The sequence below is a fragment of the Antechinus flavipes genome, chromosome 2, assembly GCF_016432865.1.
Source record: "Antechinus flavipes isolate AdamAnt ecotype Samford, QLD, Australia chromosome 2, AdamAnt_v2, whole genome shotgun sequence".
Taxonomy (NCBI): domain Eukaryota; kingdom Metazoa; phylum Chordata; class Mammalia; order Dasyuromorphia; family Dasyuridae; genus Antechinus; species Antechinus flavipes.
In genome coordinates, this window is record NC_067399.1 from 632,338,375 (window position 1) to 632,351,199 (window position 12,825).

Here is a 12,825-nt window from a genome sequence, read left to right on the forward strand (position 1 = left end):
GGACAATCACCCTGGATTTTGGGAGATGGTTCTGGTGACAGATGGGCAGGGAGTTCAGGAGGCAGCCAGTGGGATTTGCTTTGCCAGGTAGATGCTAAAAAAGACCAGAAGTTCATTTATTTATTCTTGCATTTATTAAATGCTCACATCTTGTGCACAGTGCTATGTTAGGTGCTGGGGGTGATAAAAAGATAATTAAAATACAGCCTTTAAAAATGGAAAGTACCTCTAGGAATAATTTAATCCCCTCATGTGGCAAATGGGAAAACTGAGACCTGGAGAGTTGATATAACTTTCCTAAGCTTTAGATTCTTTGATTCCAAAATCTGTGCCCTTTCCTGGCACTATTTACCTACTTTTATTTTCTGTCCTCTAATGGAAGTTATAATCTGGAGGTGTTGGAGAGTGATGGGGAAAATGGACACAAGCAGCAATATATGAAACCACAGTATAATTACATAACATAAATACCATCAACATATAACCTCTCTTCAACAATAATCAAAGCAAAGGATGCCATTTTCTCTCTTTTCTTTCACTTTACCTACTTGTGACTCCTTTTCACTTCTAAAATTTCCTTTCATGTTACCATTAACCTAACTTAATCTGGTTACTAAAACATTTGGTAAGTATATAGTGGAGGAAAAGGACACATTTATCTGGAGATTCTTCTTTTTAGTAAGTCAAATTTTACTTGAATCCATGTTCTATCTCAGTCTTTTCCATTAGTATTAAATCTCTAATATTTGAAGAAATGTTTTAAAACTTAGAATCCAATGTGCTTCAACTTTTTAGCTGACTTCCAGTTCTTATCACTTTTTGAGAGGGTCAGGAATTTCAAAACATTTGACATTACTCAGAAGAATAAAGGATAGTCTTATTATCCTCATGGATCAATAGAGAAATATATTACATCTATACCTAGATTCCCTAGCATTTGGATTCTTCAGTCAGACCAAGGAACAAAGATGAAAATTCTTTTTAAAGCATCTCTTCTCTTTGTTGTGAGGGATTAAAAGTTTTCTCATTCTCTTCTGTACTTAAATGTCTGGGTCCCATGACATCTGACTGCCGTGGTTTTATTATCCTCATATAGGCATGCTCTGGAGAATAGGGATAGGCAGAGAAGATGATAACAGCACAGATTTAGAACTGAAAAGCACTTTGGAGTCTAGTCTGAATACTTCATTTTATAGATGAGGAAACAGGTCCATGGATTTGCCCAGTGTTCCACAAATTGTAAACATGAGAGGTGGGGTTTGAATTTTGGTCCTGGCTATTTGACCCAGTGTTGCAGCTGCTCAGCACTGGTTAAGCTGTGATATGAAAGGTTAGAATCTCATAGTACATTCCACTGCATGGACTCTCCTTTGGGACAACAAAAACTCAGAGAAATACACTATACATATATAATCCACTCAGGTAACAAGAATTTCTTCCTTCCTTCCTCCCTCCCTTCCTTCCTTCCTTTCCTCCTTCTCTCCCTCCTTCCTTCCTTCCTTCCCTCCCTTCCTCCTTCCCTCTTTCCTTCCTTCCCTCTTTCTTTCCTCCCTCCCTTCCTTCCTTTCCTCTCTCTCTCCCTCCTTCCTTCCTTTCCTCCCTCTCTCCCTCCTTCCTTCCTTTCTTCCTTCCCTCCCTCCTTCCCTCTTTCCTTCCTTCCCTCCTTCCTTTATTCTTTCATCAAAGGAGTCAGTAATATCTCTCTTTTTAGAATATGCATCATTCAGCACCACTATATGAAAAGCATGTTACTGTAACACAATTCCTATTTTCTCATTGATTTCTGTTGTAAAATAAGAAACAGGATTTGTAGAATCATAGGATCCCAGAGGAGGGAAGAGAGAAACATCACATCTTGAGTCTGTGGGAAAAAAAATTCACTTTAAAATTAATTGAAAACTTTTTCTTTTCTGCAATAAAGGAAAGGATAAGAAGGTGTATAGTTCTTAGATATCCTTGGGCCTTGTAGGACATGAGTATGCTTTTGCAAAGTTTTGCAACATTTTCTTACTTGTAAGGTCCGCTTCCTTTTATGATTTTACCCAGTGGTTTTTGTTTGTTTTGTTTTCCCCAAAACTATAGGATATTTTTTCTGAATGATTAGGATAGTTTGGCTCAAAGTTTCCAGGACTTAGCTCCTATCAGCACATAAGCACTTCTTTACTTCCCTCATTCCCTCCCCTCCCTCCCTATCCCACCTCATCTGCCACACTTTAAGGGGACTTGGCACAGTATATGTAAAGATAACCTTACAAAACAGGTAACTCAGAGTGAATTTCTTCATCTTAGAAAATGTTTGTTTTTTTTTATTATTTCTACAGATAATGAACTCTGCTCTTGTATTTAAAATATAATTCTCCTTGCCTAAATCAATTCATATGCACATTAATTCACATTTCACATCAATTCACAAGGTCACTCTGTGACCTTGGACAAATGAGTTAAAATCTTCTGGGTCTCAGTTTCCTTATCTGTCAAATGAATGATTAGACTGGATGATCTCCAAGGTCTTCTACTCGATGCTTCATAACTTTTCTTTGTCTATTGTGTACATATGTGTATGTAATTAAGCTAGCTGTACTATAGTATGTTCTACTGTCTAGCATGTAAAAACTCCCTTAAATCCAAATATCTAGATTTGATTGAAAACAAATTGAGGCTCTATTTCTCAATTCTTCAGGATCAAAATCCTGTAACATGAAATCTCCCCAAACAACTGATTTAGACACATTCTATTTTACTTCCTGCAGATTAGAGTGAAGAGAAAGAGATTAACCCTCTGGAGACTGATTGCTAGTCTTGTTCCCACCGATGCCTGGTTTCAGCTTAGACCTGGTATTTGAGAAGCGCGGCTCCTGCCTCCTCCTCTGCCACCAGTCTGCTGTTCCTCTCTGGGGCAGTGACAGCTGTGCCGTGTGGGTGAGGGAATGTTGCTAGGAAAACTGGTGGAGCTTGTATTTTCTGACGTGAGTGTTTAAATTAGCATCTTTAAATTCAGTTTTCTGTAATAATTTAGCTTTAAAACTTCTTGACTGGGGAAGAAAAGGAATTTGAAGAGGAAAAAGCAAAACATTTTGGAAGAGTTTTTGAAAAAATTAAATAAGGGAAAAATTTCAGAGCCATATCATAGAATTGCATCCTTTCCTCTCTCCTCCCTTTACCAAGGGACCACCAAATAACAATAGACAATCCATTTGGAAATTGTGCTTTACATGTGGTAATATGAGCAAAACATCATTCTTTGACGCCTCAAAGATTATTATATTAATGATGGTGATGATGATGATGATGATGATGATGATAACTTTAAGTTCATATAATGCTTTGTGGTAACCAGGGATGTGAGGTTTAAACATCTGAAGAGAGATACAGGTTGAAAGTTGGTTAAAGCTGCATGTATAGATAAGGATTTAATCAATTCATTGACTTGGATGGAGCCTGACCCACTAATCAGCAGTAATATTCCTAGGGGGACTCACATTCCTGATTTGATTGTTGTTGTCCACCACATTTGTTGAATGGAAATTCCATTGAGGAAGCTAAGTGGCCCAATGGAGAGTTGGACTTGAAATTAGTAAAGCCTAAGTTTAAATTTTGCTTAAAACATTTACTAGCTATGTGATTTTAGGCAATTCATTTAACCACTCTTTGCCTCTGTGAAATGGGAATGAGAATAACACCTACCTCACAGGGTTATTGTGAAGATCAAATGACATGAGATCTGTAAAGCAATCTGAAAACCTTTAAGTACCACACGAGTGTTAGCAATTAACATGCAATATTAACAATGAGGCAGTGGGCCTATTTGTATATTATAATCTAATTGCATTTAGCCTCAGAATAAGAGATTATGAAAAGACATGGATGAGATATACTCTGCTCTGATATAGATAATATACATATTGAGGGCCTTGTAGATCCATTATATATTGGATGTAGTTAGAGCACTGGGTTTGGAATCAGAAAAAACTCATATTCCCAAATTTAAATGTGGCTCAGATACTTCCTAAGTGTATGACCCTGGGCAAGTCACTTAATCCTGTTTACCTCAGTTTCCTCATCTGTAAAATGAGCTGGAGAAGGAAATGGCAAATCACTCTAGTATCTCTGCCAAGAAGACTCCAAACTAGGTCATGAAGAGTCAGTCATGACTCTTAACAACTAAATGACAATTCAGAATGAAGGAGGTGATGGTCTTGAAATGAAAGAATGTTCAGAATGAAGGAGGTGATGGTCTTGTAATGAACCATTGTTCACTGAGAATTTATTTAATTCTGGGTCCTCCATGTTAGGAAGAAAGAACACTGATAAACTGGCACAGTTCTAGATAAAGACCACCATGCTAATAAGGAGACTGGAAATAGTTATATCATGATCAGTGGAAGGAACAAAGGATGTTCACCAGGAAGAAGAAAGGGGGACAAAATTGTTCATTCTAAGCATTTGAAAGGAAGATTTGTGGAAGAAGGATTATATTGATTGTGCTAGGTTCCAAGGCGACAGAACAACTAACGATGAGAGGATGTTAGGTGAGATGGATTTCCAATTGACATTAAGGAAAACTCCCTACTGATTATTGCCATTCAGAAATAAGAGGGCTGCTTTTGGAGGCTCTTCATCAAGCATAGGCTAGATGAACCATTGCAAAAGGAATTCCTCTTTGTCTTTTTTAGTCTGCAGGATCTTAAAAATCCTTAGTATAAGATTTGCAAAGCTTTTTAACATACATTATCTCATTTGATTCTCACAACAACATTATGAGTTAGTAGTTATTTTCATTTTACAGATCAGTCTTCCAACTCTGAGAATCTTTTAGTAGAGACAGATTATGGCAGTTTTCTGAAGCCCTTCATATCCCCTCCTCCAACTTTCAATCATCTGTTCATCATACACACACACACACACACACACACACACACACACACACATATATATGGCTACCAGTTACTGAACTTTTTTTTCTGATCATAGCCACCTAAGAAACAGAAAAGAACACAAAGTGGCCCAAGTCCTGGGTGGTCCCATTCTGCTTCTAACAGCAGTGATGGGAGAATGATAATGAATGAGAAAGACGATGGTAAGTTCTTAAACTATCTACAAGCAAGCATTACTTTATGAGAAAGAATTTGGGCTTCTCTGACCTAATTACTAAAATAATAGCTGACAGGTTGGACTTTAGATTTTGACCTCAAAATATGAATGATTCCATAGAAAATGCTGGTGGAAAATAGTAGTTGTCATTTGGCAAGTCAAAAATGTCCAAATGTATCTTGTTCAAACACTCATGCCAAGGTAGAGCTGACCCTCTGACATTTTAACAGCAAAGGTGAGTGGTTTCCCCCCCCTTCTCCTTTCCCCAAAGTATGTCCCAAATGACTGAAAGCAAGGGTGATACAGCACGTGTCCTAGTACAGCCAGATCATTCCCCTGAGCATTTCTCTGGCCGGCTGTATGGAAAATGTCAAAGTGCTCCCTTGGTCAGATTCCAGACGAGAGAATCCCCCATCTTACAGCTGTGTAAGGACTATGTGGAGTTTGATTTGAAGGGAATGGAAAGGTCATATAGGATTGGGACAAGTAATTGGAAAGAACCAATAATGGTGTCCAGTAACATTATATGAAAGATGAAATTGTTGTGTGAGTAATTGAAATGCAGAGATGAGAGAACAGACCTCAGCATTTTCCATGATTAACTTTCTCATAGTAATAGTGTGTGAGGTGCATAGCAACAGGAAGATGATCTGGAGTGAGGAGTAGTTCTGTGGTTTAGAGTTATGATTGCTGTTTTTAAATTTTCCCTCATTCTATTTCTATCATCCTCCCATTGCTGAGCCATTGGAAGCAGAGAGTGGATGGTAGAAATCAATCCCCTTCGCTTACTGGCAAGGTTGCTTAGGTGTTGGGTGTGAAAAGAATTTGGATATGGATACGGAGGATACAGAGCCCTGTGATAAAGGGTCCCTTCCCTCATAGAGCTTAAATCGATTAAAAAGATTGGAAGAAATGCCTGCTGATCATAAAAGAGCTGTCCAATGAGTACCAAATGAGGCTTTCAGGCAGTAAAGGCTATGAATTCACAGTAAGAAGAATTCTCTATGAGCCAGAGCACTTGGGGAAGGCTTCATTTAAGCTGGACCTTGGAAGATACCATCAGTAAAATTATGAAATTAGGAAAGTCTAAGAACTCCTGATCTAATCCAAATTCCTTATTTTATAGGGGAGGAATATGAATTCTATAGACTTAAGTGATTCACATGTGATAAATGATAAAGCCATAATCTGAAGCCTAAATCTCTGATGGCAAATCTAGTATTCTTTCTACAACCTGCCTTTAATTCAGAAAAGAATTTATGTTTGTCTTTGGTATGACTTTTTTTTTTTGTAGCACATTTAGCTTCCTAATTATGTTGGTCTTTGGTTAATATTAAAACTCACTGGCATGCCCTTAGTTTGCACCAGTATTTCAAGGGGTAAGGCAGCCTCCACTGACCTGTACTGGGGTGGTGATGAAAAGTAAGCCAAAGGATAAAAGTTTATTGTGAATAGTCTACTAAATGTTTAATTTACATGTAGGTCATGGAGGGGACCTCAATTAACTCACAGAAATACAGTTTAGGTGTCTTAAGAACCCTGTACCTAAAGGTTGTTGCTCTCTATAGAGTGAAAGACTCAACATCTCTGGGGTCTTGTTTAATTTAAAATCCTGAGGTCCGGCTCAGGACAGTGAGACATATGGCTGTACTTTGGGGTTGGCAATCAGAAAGCAGCAGTCATCATGAGCTTCAAACTCTGAGTCCTATAGGAGGCTTAATAGTCCCAGAGACCTTTTTTTTTTAATATGTGTTTACATAAGTGACTTAAATGAGTGTGTAAATTCATTGGCAGGTTTGGGTATCTTGCTCAGAGGCTAAGCTCAGCAAGAGTCTATAAACCAGAGGATAATTCTTCAAAGGTAGCTGAAACCAGTGACCCTTGATAAATGGAAATTTACTTAAGTAGCCCATGCTCCCACCTTGTCACCTTACACCAGATCATTTATCAACTTCTTTTTTGGTGAATCTAGCATCTAATTATATATGTTCACCCTGGGCAAAGCAAGGTTTTCCTGGGAAAGGCTTCAGCTAATGGATCAGCCTTGGTAGTTACCATAAGGTCAGTTTGGCATTTGCCGGCTGGAGAAGGACCATTGCCTTCTCCGACTTTGCTGGAGGGGGCTCAGATTACATCTGGTGCTTGGGCACAGTTCTACAGCGGACAGTTTGAAGGAATGATGTTGGGAACTTTACTGAAGCCCTACAGCCAAAGTAGGCCTCCATGTGTTTAATTTTCACACTGTTTTGGGGGTAAGAGAAATCACTGAATTTTGTTGTTACTTTAAGCTAGTGAGGAAGGAAAGCAGGCACTTAGATTCATGAATGAAAATAACCAACAATAGTGTTAGCATTTTTACATTATTATTGTTATTCACTCACAGAGTTGTTGTACCTTACACATAACAGAAATTAGATATTTTTTGAGTGAATTAATCAGTTTTTTTGAGCTTCCTGTGGGAAGGAAGACTAAAAAGAAGGGAACTGAAACTAATGGGTAAGACAGAAAAATCTCAGAGAGAGAAATTAAAGTGGCAGATGAAAAACAGTAATTACTTATTTAAATAGTGCTTTATGTTAACAAAATATTTTACATACAGGATCTAATTTAATTTTCACAACAACCCTATGAGATAGGTAGGCAGAAAAGGAATTCTTTTCTGCTCCTCTGCCTCCATTACAGATTAAGAAATTGAGGTTTCAAGAAATTAAAGGAGGTGCCCAAGGCCACACCCCAACCCAAGCTTCCCACCCTTGGCTTATGTTTTTTCCCACAATCCTTCCCTTGGAAATCAGGTTTCTGTGGATGTTACTACCCATGTTCTCTTGGTTTCTTATAGAGAATTTTGAGTGGCTTATATTTAATTTGACATGGAGGGAAGAACACTGGGCTGAATTTCAGGGGCACACACATGTAGATATATGTAGACACACATAGGAATATATCACCTAGATACATCTTTCTATCCTCCTCCTTTTCTTCCTCCTCCTTTCTTTCCTCCTCCTCCTCTTTCTCCTCCTCCTTTTTTCTTCCTTCCTTCCTTCCTTCCTTCCTTCCTTCCTTCCTTCCTTCCTTCCTTCCTTCCTTCTTCCTTTCTTCCTTCTTCCTTCCTTCCTTCTTCCTTCCTTCTTCTTCCTTCCTTCCTTCCTTCCTTCCTCCTTCCTTCCTTCCTTCCTTCCTTCCTTCCTTCCTTCCTTCCTTCCTTCCTCTCCTCTTTCTTCTTTTTCTTCTCCCCCTCTCTCTATATAATGACCTAACTAAACTTTTTAAAAAATGAACAATATATACTTATATATAACCTACTTAGTGAATGGAACCATATATATGCACATGTATTATATATATATATATATATATATAATGAGACAGCAGTGGTGGAGTGAAATATACTCACCATCCCTGTGTTCTCCCTTTTACGTGCAGAGTCATTCCTTTTAGTGTCACAGAGTGGAAACTACGTCCTACTTGGGAATTGGGAGCCAGAAGTGGCAATTAGTAATCAGTAGCAAAATTTTCTGCCATTAGCCAAATCCAGCTAAAGGAAGGCCCCCCCAGGCCAAACAAGCAGCCTCTGTTTGAATTCAGCCCAGGCAATGTCCCTGCCTCCATCCCCTGCCCCTCCCCTTGCTGATATTCCTCCATTCTGGGGACAGATGTTGCTTGGAGCATGTGGATCCTGTCTTTCCATGTTGGCTCTATGTATGTTGGCTATATGTGGGGCTCAGAAGTCATAGTCCAAGAGACATAGAAAATGTTAGAAAGAGAGGGTACTGAAGTACTCTCCGGCCAGTCTTCTTTGTGTGTGTCTGGAGGGACTTCCCCAATAATCTTTCTGCTGTTGTCATTCCCCATCCCATATTTAAAGTACGAGAAGGTGAAACAACAGTTGTAGATGAATTTCATTTTCAGAATGGTTTCTGTGTGAAGGAGGGATAGGCAGTCCCGTATATAGATCAGAAGGGCCCTGGTTCAAAAGTTAACATGTTCATCTGCTCAGTCAGCAAGCATTGATTTGGTATTTAATATTTTCCAGGCACTGTGCTAGGCACTGGGGGTGCTTTTCTGTGTGTGCGTGTGTATGAGAGAAAGATACTTTAATGAGGAAGAAAACACATGATATGTAATGTATAGATTGTCTTTAATTCAACAATTACAGATTAATTCCTTTGCAATTAAACTTTAAAAATGTTAATAACAGACTCTGAAACTCATCACACTAACATCTTAATGTGAATTCACTATCCAAAAACTTTTCACAGGGAGCAGGACAATGTCACAACAATGAATTCTGTCAGGTTTTCTCAGAAAGATTGTGGAGGGGAAGGGACAGAAAGGGAAACAACTGCATGTCATTAAATTCAAAATTTTACCATTGGTTGAATTTGTTGTAGGTGAGGAGCAATGAGCAGAAGCCAGGCTTAGCAGCGACATTGGGAGGAAGATGAAGGGTACCTATTGTAGTAGGCGTTATACTTTTCCTTCTTGAAAAAGGGAGAATTCTAGGATTGGTTTACCAGTGTACTTAAGTGGAGTGACTGTTGTGTGTATATTAAAATTATTTGGAATTTTTCTGATTTATCTTCTACAAACACAGACATACCATTTAGGTCCTGACCACATTCCCAACTGTATACCTTTCTTTTAGCCTCCTCTGTCCTTTCTACTCTGTGTGGTTTAATGAAAGAGCACCACACCTGGAGTCAGGAAACCTGTGTTTAAATCCTAGTTCCCACTCTTGCTAACTGTGCTAACTACAACTTCCTTGAGAGTCAATTTCCCTATTTGTAAAACAGGGTTAATAACTCTTGGATCCACATGGTTACAGAGAAGAAAACACTTTGAGAAGCCTGAGTTGTTCCAAAAATGTGAATTACTGTGGTTGTCAGTTGGCCTTTAAAATTCATCTCAAGTTTCATATGCTCTGGGAAACCTTCCCCGATGGGTCCGTCCCACAGTGATCTCTGCACTCCCTTAATCCTCATGCTCTGGGCTTCTCATCTTTTCTTCTGTGTTAATCCTAACTAGATTATAAATTCTTTTATGCTTCTTCATAATCCTCTCAGCATGTAAGGTCCATGATCACGGCAAACTTTTTGGGGGGCAATGGATGAGTGTTTCCCGAGGTAGGTAGACACAGAGGGATTGTGGTTTGTGATATTGGAGGGATACTTACATGGAAAGGACTACAGATCCATCAGGGTTTTGACAGTATCTCCCTCAGTATTTTTGATAGTGCCTCCATTGATAAATGCTTATTGAGACATTGATTGTTTCTGGAAATCAAGCATTTAGTTTGAGAGCTCCATTTTACTGTCAAACTAATTGAGTTCCAGACTGATGAAATAACCTAATAATTATATAGTTACATTGACTTTAGTACCCTACATTTCACAAGTCTTTCCTGATTTACTCATCGTGAGTTTTTTGGATGAGACCAAAGGGAAAGGACCCAGAACCTTGTTGGTGTGAATAGATTGGAATCTCTGTCTCAAAGCCTTTGAACCTGTTTTGTCCCTCCCTATCCATCTGTGTCAGCTGCAGTTTCCCCACCTTGAATGTTACTGAAATCCAATTCCCTCAACTTATCAATCTGTTATCACCTTCTACGCTTTTTTTTGGGGTGGGGTGGGGTGGGGTGGGAGGAGGGGTGTGTGTGTGTGAATGTGTGCTTCAAAAGCTGCCAGAGGAAATCTCTGTTTAAAAAAGAATTAAGGGACCAAATATTTGTTTGTGTTTATCAAAATCCCAACTCTTTCTCCTTCTCTCTCTCTCTCTTTCTCTTTCTCTCTCTCTCTCCCCCATTTAATAAAATTTAAACAAAAAAATTGTATCTTGCTTCTTTTTGTGAGTGAAAAGTCCACAGCATATTCCCTGATTATTCAGAGATAAGGCTGAATGATTTTGGAGGGATGAAAGGGAAGTTTTCATCACCCATGAGTTTGAACATTTCTAGTATCCTTTGTCCTCTGTATCTCATCTGTCTCCATTCTTCTCTTATCTTGAAAAGTAGAACTTCAATTATTGCTTCTTTGTGACTCGGTGGTTGCTGTCATCTCTCCATCAAATCAAAAGATCATTCGATTTATAGCTGAAAGAAACTTTAGAGGTTGTCAAGTATGGAGCCATTATATGCCTCTTCTAAAGTCACATAGCTGGTCAGAGGTGGAGCTGAAATTCAACCCACCCCTCTCTGAGAATAGCATCCAAACCAGAGTGAGGAGGTCCATGAAAATAATTTAATTTAATATACTTGAATAGAAATCAGGGAACATAAATTCATGGTTTGAAAAACATCCTTCTTTCTTGTTCTTTTCTGTATATTAAAATGTTTGTTTATTGCTGCTGCCTTTCATAGTAATATGTGCATATATATGTATATTTGAAAATAATAATATAAATAAATAAATATTATATAAAATTTTAAAAAGTAAGTTGACATGGAAAATTCAAAGGGCAATGAGTCTAAATAGGTGGTAACTTTATGTGCATGTATTCTGCAGGAGTAAGTCAGATCTCCCTTTTTTCTCTTCTTCCCTTTTGCTTTTCCCTTCCTATATACCATGAAGATCAAAACATCAGCTATCATTGCTGATCCAGCATCCCGAGTTGGAAGCTGCCATGCAGGAGAGACAAAGAGGGTTTCCAAACAGCAATTGGGGAGATGGTAGGAATGGGTGAGGAACAAGTCATATAGAAAGGGAAATTTTCCTCTTGAGCCTAATAATCTCTTAGATGCCAAATGGGGAAACTGCCAAATGATCTTCATCCTCACATCATGAATAAGGCCGAATGTCCACCTTGTAGGGTTGGTAGTTGACTATCCCTGCCCACTGACTGAAACTAAGGAAAGGTAGGCATTTGTGCAGCCGGTGTTCCAGTGGAAAGTAAATGAAACATCCAGATGTGTAATGATAATAAACATCATCATCAGGGCTAGCAAACACTTAGATAGCACTTAAAGGTCGACAAATATTGTTTATTTTGTCCCTATATCCCTGAGAGGTAGATACTAGCATTTTCTCTATTTTTCAGATGAGAAAACAGACTAAATGATTGCCAGGATTACAAGCTAGTAAGTATCTGAGACTGGGCTTGAACTTGGTTCTTCCTGACTCCAGTTTCAATTTCTGTCCACTGAGGTTTGTCAAAAATATTCCAGGGTTCAGTTTTTTCTCGCATTCTCTTGAGAGCCATTACTGTGGGAGGATTATTCATGTTCCTTTGGCACAGGGAGCCATGAAAATCTCCAGGAGGAGAAGCCCCTTGCAGATATGTAGGCAGGGGAAAAGGTGTTCATTCCTTCTTCTCCCCCAAAGTGGGAGCCAGAGTGAAATGTCGCCATTTGCTTTCCTAGGGAGGCTCCAGGCTGGGGTGCTAGGCTGGTAAATTGATTTTTCAGCCTGCAGCATTTCTAAAGATAGGAACGGATAGCTCCCCATTGGCAAGGGGTCTAATAGACCATCTGTGAATCACAGACCTTCCATGAAACATTCATTCTGCTGCCCGCAGGAGTGCATGCTGGCCTGGGTGCCGGGAGGGGAGGCTGTGCTGGGAGAGAGGGCTAATGCAATAAATGTGAGTCAGCTTGGCTGCCTAACAACCGGGCTCCCCAATCACAGGCGGCATCACAGAGGAGGGAGGGGGGTTCTGGCTGCCTTGTGCTTTAATGACTGCAGATTTCTTTAATTTATGCGGCTCGCATGACAGCAAGGAGCAGACGAGCCTGGGGGAAAT

General features: G+C 39.2%; 1 protein-coding gene and 1 pseudogene across 15 annotated transcripts in view; both read left to right on the plus strand.

Moving 5' to 3' along the window:
- Positions 1-12,825, plus strand: part of KCNMA1 (potassium calcium-activated channel subfamily M alpha 1) — an 891,121-nt gene that overhangs the window by 107,954 nt on the left and 770,342 nt on the right. The gene's annotated exons all lie outside the window — the stretch shown is intronic.
- The window catches only part of LOC127552302 (actin-related protein 2/3 complex subunit 1A-A-like), a 28,428-nt pseudogene continuing 18,414 nt past the window's right edge, over positions 2,812-12,825 (plus strand).